The sequence below is a fragment of the Leopardus geoffroyi genome, chromosome C3, assembly GCF_018350155.1.
Source record: "Leopardus geoffroyi isolate Oge1 chromosome C3, O.geoffroyi_Oge1_pat1.0, whole genome shotgun sequence".
Taxonomy (NCBI): Eukaryota; Metazoa; Chordata; class Mammalia; order Carnivora; family Felidae; genus Leopardus; species Leopardus geoffroyi.
In genome coordinates this window covers 148,441,423-148,457,556 of record NC_059338.1, presented here as the reverse complement: position 1 = coordinate 148,457,556, position 16,134 = coordinate 148,441,423, and the positions used below count along the sequence as shown (strand labels likewise).

General features: G+C 40.8%; 1 long non-coding RNA gene across 1 annotated transcript; it reads left to right on the top strand.

The window, feature by feature from the left end:
- The first annotated feature begins 3 nt into the window (after positions 1-3).
- Positions 4-1,510, top strand: LOC123586296. Its single transcript, XR_006706720.1, has 2 exons — positions 4-453; positions 745-1,510. It is a non-coding gene; the product is annotated as an uncharacterized LOC123586296 (long non-coding RNA).
- The last annotated feature ends 14,624 nt before the right edge of the window (positions 1,511-16,134 follow it).

The following is a 16,134-nucleotide window of genomic DNA, read 5'->3' as shown; positions in this document are numbered from 1 at the left end:
AAGTCGGCAGGCCGCCGGGAAAAGGGGGGCGGCTCCGCCCTCAGTCGCGGTCGGCCGGCCTGCGACTTTGCTGTCCTCTTCTGACCCGGGGACACAGCTGGGGCGCCCTTTGGCGGTGCGAGCCGCGGTCCGGCCGCGGACTGCCCCAAGGTGATTTTGACCTTTCTCGCCACGGCGAGTTGGCCTGAGGCGGACCCCGCCGAATTTTGGATTAGCCCCAGGTCAAACAGCTTATCTCTTTCCACCTGTCGCGGAGGAGCGGGGCCCACGGAGGTTGTGTGCCCTCGTCGGCCGTCCGCATACCGGGCAAGATCTGTAAGAGGATGACGTACCTGGCTGTGGCCCGGCCAGGCTAGATTGCCACCACCGCACCCCCACCGCCGGCACCTGAAACAGCTGATAAGTGGCTCGGGTGACTTCGAGTGTGGGGCGGCACGATTTTTCTCGGACCAGGTAAGCCAAAGAAAATGTCCAAGAGACCAGAAGGAGTTAAGCCTTGGTCGATTGGAGTGAAGGTGTAAGCAGCACGACCCCCAGTTTTCAGCTTTGTAAACGGAGTTGGTTCTCGGGTGGGTTAGCGTGAGTTCCCGAGGGGACACGATTTCCGGGGGATCCTGAGTGTGTGCGGATGATCGGCTACAAGCAAGGGCTCGAAACTCCAAGGCTGTGGGTATTAAAATGTGGTGAGCAGAAGTTACTCGTAGGATGATTATGTAACACTCTTTAAATTCCTGTTCTATCGAGGCATGTCTGGTACAAGTGAAAGCTGAGATGTGCTGTCGCTATCGGAGCGCCCTTGAGTTGGGTTTACGTAAAAATGAGCATTACCGCCGTTTTCAGGAGCACCGAAACGGAGCAAATACTGTTAGGAAGCAAAGTTTGCAACCCTTCGTTTATCACGGTGGAAACTGATTTAAAACAAAACAAAACATTGGACTGGACGACTGGCAAGCATGAGCGATTTTTAGTTTCCATCACACTTACCCGGTATCTGAAAGTTTTATTTGAGAAGAGCTTTTCTTGTTTTCTTACTTTTTTTTTTTTTTTAACCACTTTGTGTTTTAGTTTACATTCCTGTACATTCCCGAGAGAATCTTGTCTGGCAAATTATTTTATTTGTTTCGTTTTTTTGTTTTTTTTTTTTTTTTTAAGCTGGATTTTTTTTTTATACACCCAGCAAGATAGAGCTGAGAAGTGAAAATTAAGAGGTTGAATTGTTCTTAGGCCTCGGGAGGAGGTACGAACTGGCAGGACCGAAGAAAGACGCTGATTTTATTAGTCACCGCATAGTAACGGGCACACAGAAACTAGGTAGTGAGGAAGATTTGGCCAAAAATTGGTTAAGCAAAACACATTAGGCCTCTAAAGAATATACCGCTGCTTGAACTTCTCTTAGCTGTCACTGACACTCGTCACTCCAAATACCACACACTACAGCCCGGAATGTGAAAACATCACTGAACTATGCCAGTGATAATCTCTTAAATAATAAAGTTGTTTTTAAATGTTATTTGTCTGACTTCTTTCTTTGGAAAGCAAACAATTCAGTCCTCATCTTCTCCTAGTCATAGTTGGGAAGAAAGGACCAGAAGTGATTGGTTTATACCTTAAAGGTTTTACAATCCGCTCCAGGATATAAAGGTCAAAAGTTTATATGCGTTTAGTGGTGTTTCTTAGTGATACATAATATTAGCCTTGTTATGTATATGCAGGCATCTGGAGTAAATAGTCTTACAAATTACCCATGCTTATGTCCATAGTAGTAAGTTTCACCAGGTTACATCTTCTTGCCTCCGAGGACTACGTTGAAAACTCTCTGTATTCTCCCTTCCTTAGTAAATTAAAACAACAAAACTTCCTCATGCAGCATTACTTTTCTACCAAGCCGCTTGACTGATAAGAAGTCCACACTCTATAGCCTCATTTCCACCTGCTGCCCTTTTCTCCCCGAAATGCAAACAGATCAATAGGGGCCTCCAAATTATTGCGTTAAATGGACAGTGCTGATACTTTCTTTGAGCTTTCTCAAGCGCTCGCTTCTTTTTAAGTATTCACTCTTTAATTTGCTTCCCTTTTGCAGTGTCTCCCCCTTCGCTCTTAAATCTCTGTCCTTTCATTTGGTCCTCTTCCAGATTATCAAGTAATTATAAAACGATGTAAATGATGCAAATATTCCCAGTGGGAAAAGAGGTGAGAGGCTTAATCTTGTCCTCATTACATGATTATCTCTTAATTTAATAAACGTCTGGGGCTTTTAATAGATTTATAGTGAGGGCAAAAGAGAGAGTTTGTCTTTAGGAGTATGTAGGGGTTACACAGAGTCTACAGAGAAACACCGTTAAGTACTTCAAATCAGTTCCAATCTTTAAAATCCTGTTTTCCTTCAGGTCTCCATTTCAGGGTCCCTTTCTCAGGGAATCCTTCCCTAACATGTCTGCAGTTCCTCTAGATTATTCTTTCACTATCTGTCTAACATGCTGAAATGTAAGTCCTTTTTTAACAGAGGGAACTATTTCCCCAATATGTGGTATACACACAAACATTTGTTGATGGTGCCCTACACTTTTTTTCGGACCTTCAATTTATGCTTAAACTCACCCCTCAACTAGTCTCTGTTATTTACACCATCCAGGACCATGTTGGTCAGGTGTCTTTCCTAGCAGGCCTCCCTGGTTTTGTTTTACAAATTGGATACAATTTAGGGGCGCCTGGGTGGCGCAGTCGGTTAAGCGTCCGATTTCAGCCAGGTCACGATCTCGCGGTCCGTGAGTTCGAGCCCCGCGTCAGGCTCTGGGCTGATGGCTCAGAGCCTGGAGCCTGTTTCCGATTCTGTGTCTCCCTCTCTCTCTGCCCCTCCCCCGTTCATGCTCTGTCTCTCTCTGTCCCAAAAATAAATAAACATTGAAAAAAAAAAAATTTTAAAAAAAATAAAAAAAAAAAAATAAAAAAAAAAAAAAAAAAAAAAAAAAAAAAAAAAAACAAATTGGATACAATTTAAACTTTTTTAACATAGCAACAGAGCCTCTTCATTTTGTAGCAACCCATCTCTCCAGCTTACCTCCTGGCACTTTTCCCCTTCACACATGTGAGTTTCCTCATCCAGGAAATGTTCCTCCCTCCTTGTTCATTTCTCACTCATTTTTTCAAACAGCTTGGACAGCAGCCCGCTTCTAACTTCTGGGCAATATAGTGATCCACTGGGTCTACTGCCTCTGCTCCATACCACACAGCTATAAATTCTTGTCTCCCCTCTAAGTCTATGAAACCCTGAGGTTTAGGAACTATGAATTATTAATTTTTAAGTTGCTAGAACTTTCTAGAGAGATTGGCACTTAATTAGCAATTAATAAAATACGTGTATTGAAGGTTGACTAAGAAGTTACTGTGGAAAATTGCTGCCCTCAAATATCTCAAAAGCCTGTGCAGGGGACCATTCAAACATCACTGTGGTCACAAGTTTAAATGACACTATTTCCTTACCCAGAATACATCAGGATATTGGGGAGATTGCAGTTTACTGCTGAATTTTGTTAACTCTGCCTGATTGGGGATTTTATTCTGCAGGAATTACGAATTCTCAACCTAGCATAATTGCCCTCATTGTCTCTTAGGTTATGTTCAAATAGCCAGCAACTGCAATTAACGTAATTTGGCTTTTTTCAAAGAATGGGTTAGAGCTAACCATTTTTTAAAGTTTAGCTCCTTTTAAAAAAGTTTTGGCTTTCGTTTTTAAGATCATAGCTAATGATGTATAAAACGCGGTCATGCACTATTTAGAGGCTCTGGCACGATGATTGTCAAGTTAATATTCTTAGTACTGTTTACAGATGTTGAAGCTGCCCTACTCAGCTGGTTTGTTGGTACTCACGTATTATTAATGATAATGATGCTAGTTAACTTATGAGTGTGTGTCTTCAAAGCTAGTGATGAGTGTAATGGGCCAGTGAACAACACTGTGTCTAATGCTGCAACACATACAACACTTCCAGCCTGCTTCATTGCCCAACAGATTTAAATTTTTTTTTTAACGTTTATTTATTTTTTTTGAGACAGAGAGAGACAGAGCATGAACGGGGGAGGGTCAGAGAGAGGGAGACACAGAATCCGAAACAGGCTCCAGGCTCTGAGCTGTCAGCACAGAGCCCGACGTGGGGCTCGAACTCACGGACCACGAGATCATGACCTGAGCCGAAGTCGGCCCCTTAACCGACTGAACCACCCAGGCGCCCGCCCCCCAACAGATCCAACAGATTTAAACCAATAGATTGGCACAAACTATTTGTAGTCATTTTTCACATTAAGTTCTTGTCTTTCATTATTTTGAAGAGTTTTTCAACCAAGTGTCCAAATACACAGCTGAAATGTCCTAAAGCAGAAGCTTATCAGTCCTACAGATAGACAGACAAACATCAAGTGGTAGTTGGACTTCAGGTGGTGCCTTTCAAACTTCTTTATTGTGACTCACATTAAAAATTACGTTTTAGGGGCGGCTGGGTGGCCCCCTCCATTCAACGTCCGACTTCGGCTCAGGTTATGATCTCGCAGTTCATGAGTTCGAGCCCCGTGTCGGGCTCTGGGCTGACAGCTCAGAGCCTGGAGCCTGCTTCAGATTCTGTGTCTCCCTCTCTGTCTACCCCACCTCTGCTCACACTCTGTGTCTCTCTCAAAAATAAATAAACATTAAAAAAATGTTTAAAGATGGGAATGCAAGCTGGTGCAGCCACTCTGGAAAACAGTATGAAGGTTCCTCAAAAAACTAAAAACAGAACTACCCTACAACCCAGCAATTGCACTGCTAGGCATTTATCCACGGGATACAGGTGTGCTGTTTCGAAGGGACACATGCACCCCCCATGTTTATAGCTGCACTATCAACAATAGCCAAAGTATGGAAAGAGCCCAAATGTCCACCAATGGATGAATGGATAGAGAAGATGTGGTTTATATATACAATGGAGTCTTACTCGGTAATCAAAAAGAATGAAATCTTGCCATTTGCAACTATGTGGGTGGAACCAGAGGGTATCATGCTAAGGGAAATTAGTCAGAGAAAGACAAAAATCATAGGACTTCACTCATATGAGGACTTTAAGAGACAGAACAGATGAACACAAGGGAAGGAAAACAAAAATAATACAGAAACAGGGGGACAAAACAGAAGAGACTCATAAATATGGAGAATAAACTGAGGGTTACTGGAGGAGTTGGGGGGTGGGGGATGGGCTAAATGGGTAAGGGGCATTAAGGAATCTACTCCTGAAATCATTGTGGCACTATCTGCTAACCAATTTGGATGTAAATTTTAAAAAATAAGAAATGAAATCAAATTTAAAAAAATTAAAACATTATACGGGTGCCTGGATGGCTCAGTTGGTTGGGCATCCGACTCTTGATTTCTGCTCAGGTCATGATCTCACGGGTTCTTGAGTTCGAGCCCTGTGGTAGGCTCTGTGCTGACAGTGCAGGACCTGCTTGGGATTCTCCCTCTCCCTCCCTCTCTCTCTCTCTCTCTCTCTTTCTTTCTCAAAATAAACTTAAAGAAATACATTTTAACATTGTGACTTGGTGCATACATACAGGCCTCTGTTACTGAAACCATGTTTTATGAAAACAATACTTGCGACTCACTCCAATATTTTCTATTCTATTTTTGTTGCAATGCTAATCTTGACCCACTAAATTGATTTTACCACCCTTCAATGGCTTGGAAGATCTTAGAGTTGGCAACAGGCCTCAAACCTTGAGATATTTTGCCCCTGATTTTCCATCAGCGCTTCCTATGTAGACTACACCCCTGGATAGTAAAGTTTGTGATTATGTTTATTTAAAAAAAAAATAATAGGGGCGCCTGGGTGGCGCAGTCGGTTAAGCGTGCGACTTCAGCCAGGTCACGATCTCGCGGTCCGTGAGTTCGAGCCCCGCGTCGGGCTCTGGGCTGATGGCTCAGAGCCTGGAGCCTGTTTCCGATTCTGTGTCTCCCTCTCTCTCTGCCCCTCCCCCGTTCATGCTCTGTCTCTCTCTGTCCCAAAAATAAATAAACGTTGAAAAAAAAAAAAATTTAAAAATAAAAAAAAAATAATAACCTAACTGAAGCTGGTGCAACACTAGTGAGTGTATCTTAGATGACAAATGTGGGCTTTAGGTGCAGACCTATTTGTCTTAATAGCTTTATCCAGTTTCTATTCATTTTGTCCATTTTTACAGATGGGGAAATGAGGGGTTAAGTTACTAATTCCTTCTAGGTAATGTCCTTCAGCTAGAAACTGTTACGGCCAGTATAGGAGCCCAGCCAATTTGACAAGCTGTAGCCTTAAGCACCACATTATGCTGTCCCTTAATTTCCTGCATTTCTAGAGGGCGGAAAAATTAAAATTTTAAGTCTAGCAGTAGGTCACAGAATCTCAGCACTATTCACATTTTGGGCCAGGTAATTTTTTGTTATAAGAGGGCTGTCTTCTACATTTTAGGATATTTAACAACATTCTTAACTTCTACCCAATAGATGCCAGTGGCACCCCCAGTTATGCCAACCAAAAATGTCTCTGGATGTGTTGTAATGTTCCCAAAGTGACCAAATCACTTTCTTCCCAGAACCACAGACGAAAGCATGGTACATCCATACAATGAAATGCATTGCAGGCTTTATATTTTAGGGAAATATTTAATGACAAAGGAAAATAAGTTAAAATACAGAACTACTGTACTGTTTTTCAAGGTGCACTCTTTTTGGTATGTTCACATCTCTGAAATCTGGATGCATTTAACAATGAATAGGGTCCTGCAACTTCTTGATATGGGAAACCAAGGCAAATGAAAAGTTTCCTTACTGCCTACAGCCCATTGACAAGTCCTCGAAACAGGCAGAGTGACCTTTCTCTGGGGACGCAGCTGCCTCAGTCATGACACTTTGCTAAGGGCAAAAGGCAATCTTAGCTTAACATTATCCCATCCCCCAGGATCCTATGAGTCTACTTGAACATATAAAAATTCCTTTGGAAACTTCTTTTATCTCTACCCCCACGAGCTCTATGTTGGCAATCATACTCCAAGCTTGTGGCCCACTGATAATAGACATCTGAAGGGTCCCATGACTGAGGTTTTACTGGACAGTAATAAGTGACCTTTTCCTAAACAATACCCCCCTCAAGGTCCTGGAAACCTTTCTTCCAAAATTCCTTAGAGACTTAGGCTATCCCTAACCCTTTCCCAACCTGAAGGTCTATAACCAGTCACCTGTGACAACCCCAGTGTAGCTCTTTTTGCCCATAGGTCCTGTCCCCGTGCTTTAATAAAATCACATTTTTGCACCAAAGACGTATCAAGAATTCATTCTTGGCTGTCAGCTCTGGACCCATACCACCGCTCCAAAACCACATCATTGTTACCCAACTGCCCTTCATTACCTGTTTACGCAAGATATCAAAAACACTGGCTTAGAAAAAAAAAATCCTAAAAACAATGATGGAACATTCTTTCGAACACAAGGTGTCAAAAGTTTGTGGAGAGGGGGTGGGAGACATAATGAATCAGACGTGGTGGACAGCATACCAAAAAGCAATCCAAAGCCTGCTCTAAGAATTACAAAGCCAGCATAGGAGACTTAGCACCATGACTTGACTCCATGATGGATTTTCAGGAAACACCTGTTGCCAGTGCTTTCACTGGTGAAAAGATGAATTCTATGGAAAAAATAAATTTATTTTACTTAAATTTCTCTTTTTATTTATTGTGGGAGAGAGAGAGAATCCCAAGCGGGCTCTGCACTGATAGTGCAGAGCCCAACACGGGTCTCCATCCCAGGATCATGATTTGTGCTGAAATCAAGAGTCAGACTCTCAACTGACTGAGCCAACCAGGCGTCCTCTATTTTTTTTTAACTTTTAATGTTTGACTGCCTTGATCATATGAAATCTCTTTTTCTACCCAAGTTTATATTTAAATCCCACCTAGTTAACATACAGTGTAATATTAGTTTCAGGTATAGAATTCATATGAAATTTCAGTAAAAACTGTCACTGTCTCTTCTGGCCATTATTATTGTTACTGAAACTAATTTTACTGCATAGAAGAGTAGAGTGTTAAAAATAAATTATCCACTCTAAGTGTCAAATACACTATACAGTGACAAGGCCCGGGACTTACTTTTTGCACTAAGCTCTGGAGGGAATTCTAACGCAAACTTAGCCTTGGGAAACAGAAGAGTAAATCTGTAAAGATCCCTTTGATCCTACTAAATCTTCCTCCTTCTGCTTTAAATCCATTGGTACCACCCTCTCTGACAATGAATTCATCAGAAACATCCTAATCTATTCACAACACTTTCTGAATCTTTGTACCCTTATCAAGGGATTGATTTGAACTTGTCATTCTTAAATGTTCCTTAATTTTTTTTTTTGAATTGTGCACATTGTTTCTATACAACTGAAGCATAAGCTTGTTTGCATTTAGAAATTGGAAAGCCTGAGATCTTATTTGGATTTAGAAGATCACTTAATACATATGATTTGAATTTCCCCCGTGTTCACAATACCTGTTTTAGCTTCCCCACACTACTCTACAGGTTAGAATGAAAACTGCATGTAAAATTTACTGCACTTTGGACATTTTGTACAGTCGCAGAATAATGCTAACAGTGGCTGCTCACACCTTTTGAAAACTACAACCCCATCAGTTCTTAAAACTAATGAAGTGTTTTCGTGCATTTTCGTACAAACCTCTAGTTATATTTAACAATAAAAGAATGACTTCAAAATATTTCTTAATTTTATACCTTGCTTGTTATTTACGTTCATATTGTAGGTTTTTTGTCTCCTTTCCTTCTCCCTTTCGTGCCTTTGTACCCCCGAGGTACTGGAAGCTGGTGAAAGAGAGTTGGTTATGTTAAATGCCTGTCTTTTCCTGTCCGTATTTAAGGCTCCAGGGAACTACTTGACGTTCCTGTTTCAAGAAGGTTGAAAATACCCAACACCGCCAAACAATAAGCTGAGCGTCCAGCCTTTGGAAAGAAGTTACGGTATGGATGTCTTCAACACAGTGGATAGTACAGATTCAAAAGAAGCAAAAAATCTGTATTAAGTGATTAAAGACATACGTTGTTTTCCTATTTCATGAAACTCAGTAGTATTAACTCTTCACATGAAAACATTTTTATTATATTTCTGTGTACTGGCAATAAACATTTGAAAACATGAAACTGAGAAATTTTCTTTTTTTTTTTAATTTGTTAATGCTTATTTTTGAGAGAGACAGAGACAGAGACCAAGCACCAAGCGGGGGAGGGGCAGAGAGAGCGAGGGAGACACAGAATCTGAAACAGGCTCCAGGCTCTGAGCTGTGAGCACAGAGCCTGATGCGGGGCTCAGACTCACAAGCTGTGAGATCGTGACCCGAGCCAAAGTCGAATGCTTAACTGACGGAGCCACCCAGGTGCCCTGAGAAAATTTCATTTAAATAGCATCCTTTTAAAAATATAGTAGGAATAAATTTAGCCAAAGAAATTAAAGACATGTACACCTAAAATTGTAAAACATTTTTTGAAATGTTGAAAGAAATTAAACATCCCATGTTTGTGAATCACAAGACTTACGGAGATGGTGATATTTTTCCAACTGATAACACAGATTCTATACAAGAAATCAACCGCTATAAATTTAAAGTTAATTGGTTTCCAAAGAGAGTACCAAGACATTTCAATGGAGGAAGAATAGCTTTCTCAACAAATGGCGTCGGGGCAACTGGATACCCACATGTAAAAAAAAATAAAGTGGGGCCCCCGTTTCATACCATGTACAAAAATTAAACTGGACGGAAAACCTATGTAATAGCTAAAACTATAAAACTCTTAGTAGAAAGCAATAGGAGTAAATGTTTGTGAACTTGGATTTGGTAATAGTTTCTTAGATATGACACCAAAACACAGTCGATACATGCACATGCATGTTAGATAAATTGGACTTCTCAAAGTTTTAAAAACTTGCGCTTCAAAAGACACCGTCCAAAAAGTGAAAAGATGATACAGAATGCGAGAAAGTGTGAATTACCTATCACATAAAGAACAAGTATCCGGAATATATAATGAACTCTCACAACTCAATAATAAGAAGACCCATTTTTTTCAAATGGGCTTAAGGTCTGAACAGGCATCTCTAAAGATACACAAATAGCCAATAAGCACATGGCAAGATGCTCAATCTCGGTCATTATGGAAATGCAAATTAAAATTGCAGTGAGATACCACTTCACATCCTCAGGATGGCTGAAATCAAAGACATAATAACAAGGATGTGGAGAAATTGGAACTAATATATTACTGGTGGGATTCTAAAATAGTGCAGTCACTTTTGAAAGCAGATTAATGGTCCCTCGAAAGAGTTAACAGAGCACCACATAGCCCACCAATTCCACTCTTCGAGGAATAAAAATATGTCTCCACAGAGTATGAAACTTGCACATAAATGTTCAAACTGCATTACTCATAACAACAGTTGGAAACAACTCTAATGTCTATCAACTGATCGATGGATAACCAAAAGGCGTGTTCATACGATAGAATATATATGATGCAAGAGTTTCAATTCCTTAGAGTAAATAGAATCACCATACGACCCAGTATTTCCGCTCCTCAGTCTATACTCAAGACGGCTGAAAACCTGTTTTCCCAGTAAAATGTCACAAATGTTCACAGCAGCATTCTTGACGGCCAAAAAAGAACATAAGCATCCCAAATATCCACTGATGAATGGATACACCGAATGGCCCATGCATGCAGTGGAGTATTATCTGGCAACAAAAGGAAAGAAGCTCAATCGTGGTACAACACGGGTGAGCCGTGGAAATACACTAAGCAAAGGGTCTAGTCAGAAAAAGCCACGTACTCTGATTCTGCTTGTACAAAATGTTCAGAATAGGCAGTTCCTAGACAGAAAGTACGTGAGTGGTTGTCAGGGGCCCCGGAAAGGGATGAAGAGGGTATGGCTGCTGGTGGGCATGAGGCTTCTTTTGGGAATGTTGAAAATATTCTGAAATCACATAGTGCTGGTTATACAATCACATGAATATACTAAAAGCCCCCACATTGCACACTTTAAAATGGTCAATCTTTGGTATGTGAATTACATTTCAGTGTAACTGTTTCTTAACATTTTAAAATGGTATTTAAAAAAATACAATGAGATAAATAGCAGAGAGAGAATAGCCCCATAAATCACCTGTTGCTAAGCTTGGTTCATTTAACCATCATTGAAGTGATTTAAAAGTACTTTATGTATGTATGTACGTATGTATTTATAGAGGGCACAAGTGAGCGAGGGTAGAGAGAAATGGGGTTCACCCGAAGCATGGCTTGAACTCCCGAACATTGAGATCATGACCTGAGCAGAAGTCAGATGCTTAACCCACTGAGCCACCTAGGTGCCCTAAAGTTACTTTAAAATTGGAAGTCTGATTTAACCCTCACTCGATGTAGCAGTCCTTTAGAAGAAGAATCTAATGGAAATGTAATCGATAGCCCTGGGTGCAGGCAGTAATAAGGTGGTGCATTGTCTACAATTGTCAAACAAACAATTCAGTCTGCTTTTATCATCACCAGGTACCATTAATCTTAAACGGTGCCAGTGAAAAAATGCTCTCTAAAAACTATTGTTACTCCAAGTCAGGGTTTCCCGGTCTGTTGTCATTTGGGGCCAAACGGCTGTCCTGTTCATCTTACCATGTTTAGCTGCATCCCTGGTGTCTACCCACCTGATTTCAGTTAGTAGTCTCCTACCCACGGTTGTAATAACCCAGAGTGCCTCCGGTCATTGCCAAATGTCCCAAGAGACAAAATCACCAAGACAGAGAACCACTAATGTAAATTCTAAATAAATGCTGTGGTTTCTATTAACGTTTAATAACCCACATATGTAAGCCTCAAAAGTAAGTACATTTTATTACTTATCTTTTTTTTTTTTTTTTTGATGTTTATTTATTTTGAGACAGAGAAAGTCAGAGTGAGAGCTGGGGAGGGGCAGAGAGAGAAGGATACACAGAATATGAAGCAGGCTCAGGTTCTGAGCGGTCAGCACAGAGCCCAACACGGGGCTCGAACTCATGAACCGCGAGATCGTGACCTGAGCCGAAATCAAGAGTTGGTTGCTTAACCAACTGAGCCACCGAGGTACCCCTATTACTTATCTTTTAATAAACATGATATTCTGTGGGGAAGTTAATTCATGTCTCCAACTCCTATGGTACTATATAAACCCTACCTATAAACAGTAGACTCAAAATATACAATGATAGCACCATGACTGTAAAGATGCCTAAACACAAGTTGAGTAACTTAAATTCTGTCATTCTGTGTGCAGATCATTCTTAAAACCTTGAAAACCTTTTTTTTTTGAAGCATTTCTATATCTTTTTCCTTTATAAAAAAATTTATAAGGAAAAGTATTTATTATTTTTTCCTTTTCTGTATCCTAATTATTTTAACATTTCATTTAAAAATTTTTTAAGTTTATTTGAGAGAGAGAGAGAGAAAGAGCATGCACAAGTTGGGGAGGGGCAGAGAGAGGCAGAGAGAATCCCAAGCCAGCTCCACACTCTCAGCACGGAGCCCAGTGTGGAGCTCGTTCTCACGAATCATGAGATTACAACCTGAGCCAAAATCAAGAGTCGGACGCTCAACCGACTGAACCAACCAGCCCTTCATTTAAAAAATTCTAATGGCATATTTTTCAATGTCTACATTTTTACCTGGCCCATATTATCTTTCATTTTGCGGTTAATAAAAGTAATTTTCTCATTCAGAGGAAGAAGGTGCTAAGAATGATGTATACCAGGTGTTAAATGTGCTAAATACACCGTTGATTTAGGAGAAAGAGAAAGTAGCAAAGGAAATTGAGAGAGTATGTGTGAGGTGTCATGGCTAGGTGCTTTCTATATACCTTATTTAGTCTAACACAACAGAACTGCCATTTACATAGCAGGAAATTGAAGCTCAGGCTTAACTTTTTCTCAAATTCTATTTAAACGTGTATTGGCAGATTTTTCTACAGTCTCAGTCTTAGTCTGGTCATTTGGTCATTGCTCTCCCAAAACCAAACGATATAGTGGCGTACCACTTGTATAATATAATTAGTAACTTTTTAAAAATGTTTATTTATTTTTGAGAGACAGAGCACGAGCAGGGGAGGGGCAGAGTGAGAGGGAGACACAGAGTCCGAAGCAGGTTCCAGGGTCTGAGCTGTCAGCACAGGGCCCGACATGGGGCTCGAACTCACAAATGGTGAGATCGTGACCTGGCTGAAGTCGGACGCTTAACCGACTGCGCCACCCAGGCGCCCCAGACTGGCCTCTTTTAAGTGAATTCTGTCCCTAGGGCAGAAAGCTAAATATGAGGAGGAAGTATGTGTGGCATTTTTGCCTTGGGCTCACAAATTTCCTAGCGTGGCCTCAGTAAAATTAAGCACAGTAAGTACTCCTTTGCCCCAGCCACAAAATGCAACATATCCAAATATTAAATAACGTCCTATGCCGAAACTTGCCACCTGTGGTTAATCAGTGTTATAAAGTTCTCACACAGAAGCTGCCCTTGTTGTGATATGAAAATCAGCTGGGGAATCAGAATGTATGGACTTGAGCTTTAAATAATTGGTTTGTCCTTTTAACAAAGCAACCTAGCCAGATTTATTCTTGACTCAGTAAATATAGACAGGGTGTGGTGGCCCTTAACCAGCTGGGTGTATCTCTGCAATTCAAAAGATGACTAATGAGGTACTGTTTACATTTAAAACTAGAGAAATTATCCTCGCTGTGTGTTGTTTCCTTGACTAACCAGGGATTGAGGCTACTAATGCCAATTATGAAAACTGAAAAAGTCCAGAGTTTAAAAGTAATAGAAGGCTATTCTTCCCCAACCCCTCTCATTTACCTCCAAGGTCTTAAAATGACCAGAGGACCGGGTCTGGATTTTCCTGGGTATTCAACTTTGTCTACGTCTTCCCTTCAACATTGTGATTCATAGTGGGGAATATAAGCTATACTTCCTCAGTTCATACCAGCTGGTTTAGTATGCTTTGCGATCAGTTTCTTATTATTCACGGATTTATTAGTTCATTCATTCACTCAAGCAATATCGTGAGCCAGGCACTCTAACAAGGATGAAGTGAAAAATGGGAATTGCATGGGAAAAATGTAATTGTCCATCAGTGGGTGTGTGGACGTGTAACTTGCAGTATATTCAGTTTATACAACTGCATACTACTCAGTAGATACAATGGCATGAACCGTGGCCATGTGTTCCGCTGTGATACCTCAAAAACGTAGTATTTAAGTAAAAAATAAAGACATTTGATAATATGCAGTGTTGGAAAGGGCATGAGAAAATGGGCACTTATTTCTTCTTTAAGGAGGAATAATGACAACCCATTATGATTAATATCACCATGAAAGTGTCAGCTCTATTCCATAGACCTGCTTCGTGTGTGGGAACTGACATGTGAACAAGAATAGTCACTACAATATTAGTTGCTGTAGTAAAAAATGGATTATTCATTAATAGAGGACAGGGTAAGTAAATGATGGTTTATACATCCAGTGCATCTGGGACAAAAGAGTGAGGAATCTCTTTATACATTTTATGTAATTATTTGTAACATGCAATGCTGCATGAAGAAAAGAACGGGAGTTTAATGGTGTGCTAGCACTTAAGTAAAAAAAGGGGGGGACATATATATATATATATATATATATTTGCTTAATATGCATAGAACATCTCTGAGAGAATACAGAGGAAACCGGAAACGCTGATTGCTTCTAGGAAATGGAACTGGATGTTCCAGCACTTTGTGGGAAAGAAACTTTTCACTGTATACTCCTTTTGAACGATATCTATTCATAAAAGGAAAGGAAGATTGAAAGTTTTTAAAGATAGGGACACCTGGCTGGCTCTGTCGGTTGAGCGTCTGACTTTGGCTCAGGTCATGATCTCGAGGTTCGTGAGTTCCAGCCCCGCATCGGGCTCTGTGCTGATGGCTCAGAGCCTGGAGCCTGCTTCGGATTCTGGGTCTCCCTCTCTCTCTCGCTGCCCCTCCCCTCCTCATGCTCTCTCTCAAAAATAAACATTTAAATTTTTTTCAAAAAAATAAAAGATAAAAAAGAAAGTTTTTAAAGGTAATGTTGAGTGGGGGCAAAAGGTAAAACAAAAAATAATATGCAGGTAATCAAAATCCAGACACACACACCGGAATGAGATATACCACAATCAGGAGGGCAAGGAGAGAATTGAAATAAGATAGGGTGACCCGGGGAGCTTTAGTTATATATGTACTATTTCTTTTTTAAAAATTCTGAAATGCAGGATTCCCAGGTGGCTCAGTCAGTTAAGGGTGAGAGTCTTGATACTGTCTCAGGTCATGATCTCACAGTCATGAGATGCAGCCCCGAGTGGGGCTCTGCACTGACAGTATGGAGCCTGCTTGGAATTCTCTCTCTCCCTCTCTCTCTGCCCTTCCCCCGCTTGCGCACACGCTGTGCATGCTTTCTCTCTCTCAAAATAAATAAACATAAAAAAAAATCTGAAAGACGTACAGTCATAGGTTAAGATGTGTTAAAGGTGGGTAATGGATAGCTTGGGTATTCATTACCTTGGTATCTATATTTCTGTGTTTGCTTGAGATAGTTCCTGTTTTTAAAGGGAAAGTTGTGATCAGGTCTCCAGGACATATGAATATGTGTTCACATATATTCATATTGAATGTTTATTTGTTGGCATTACCAGGGATCATAAAAATAAGGAAGAAACGGTTCCTCCCTTTTAGAGATTTAATCCTGATTAGGAGGCATAAGAATATTATTGAACAGGCTACCCAGCGGATAGGAGAGCAGGGTACGTCACCTCACCCCCCCTCCCCTCCCCTCACCTCCCCTCACCTGGAGTTTAGCTCGCCTTGTCTGTGGTGGGGAGAGGCACGAAGAGTTGTAACTTCCTACAGTGCCGAACTTTATATGAACTTCACCTCGCAGCACTGGACAGCAGATGAGGAAACTGGCCTTTCCCTTTTAATCTCATGATTTCTCATCTGGCCCAAGTAATGCCTTACTGCCTACTCTATTTTAAAGTGTCCTTAGGTGGCCTTTTAGGTCCTTCCAATGAAG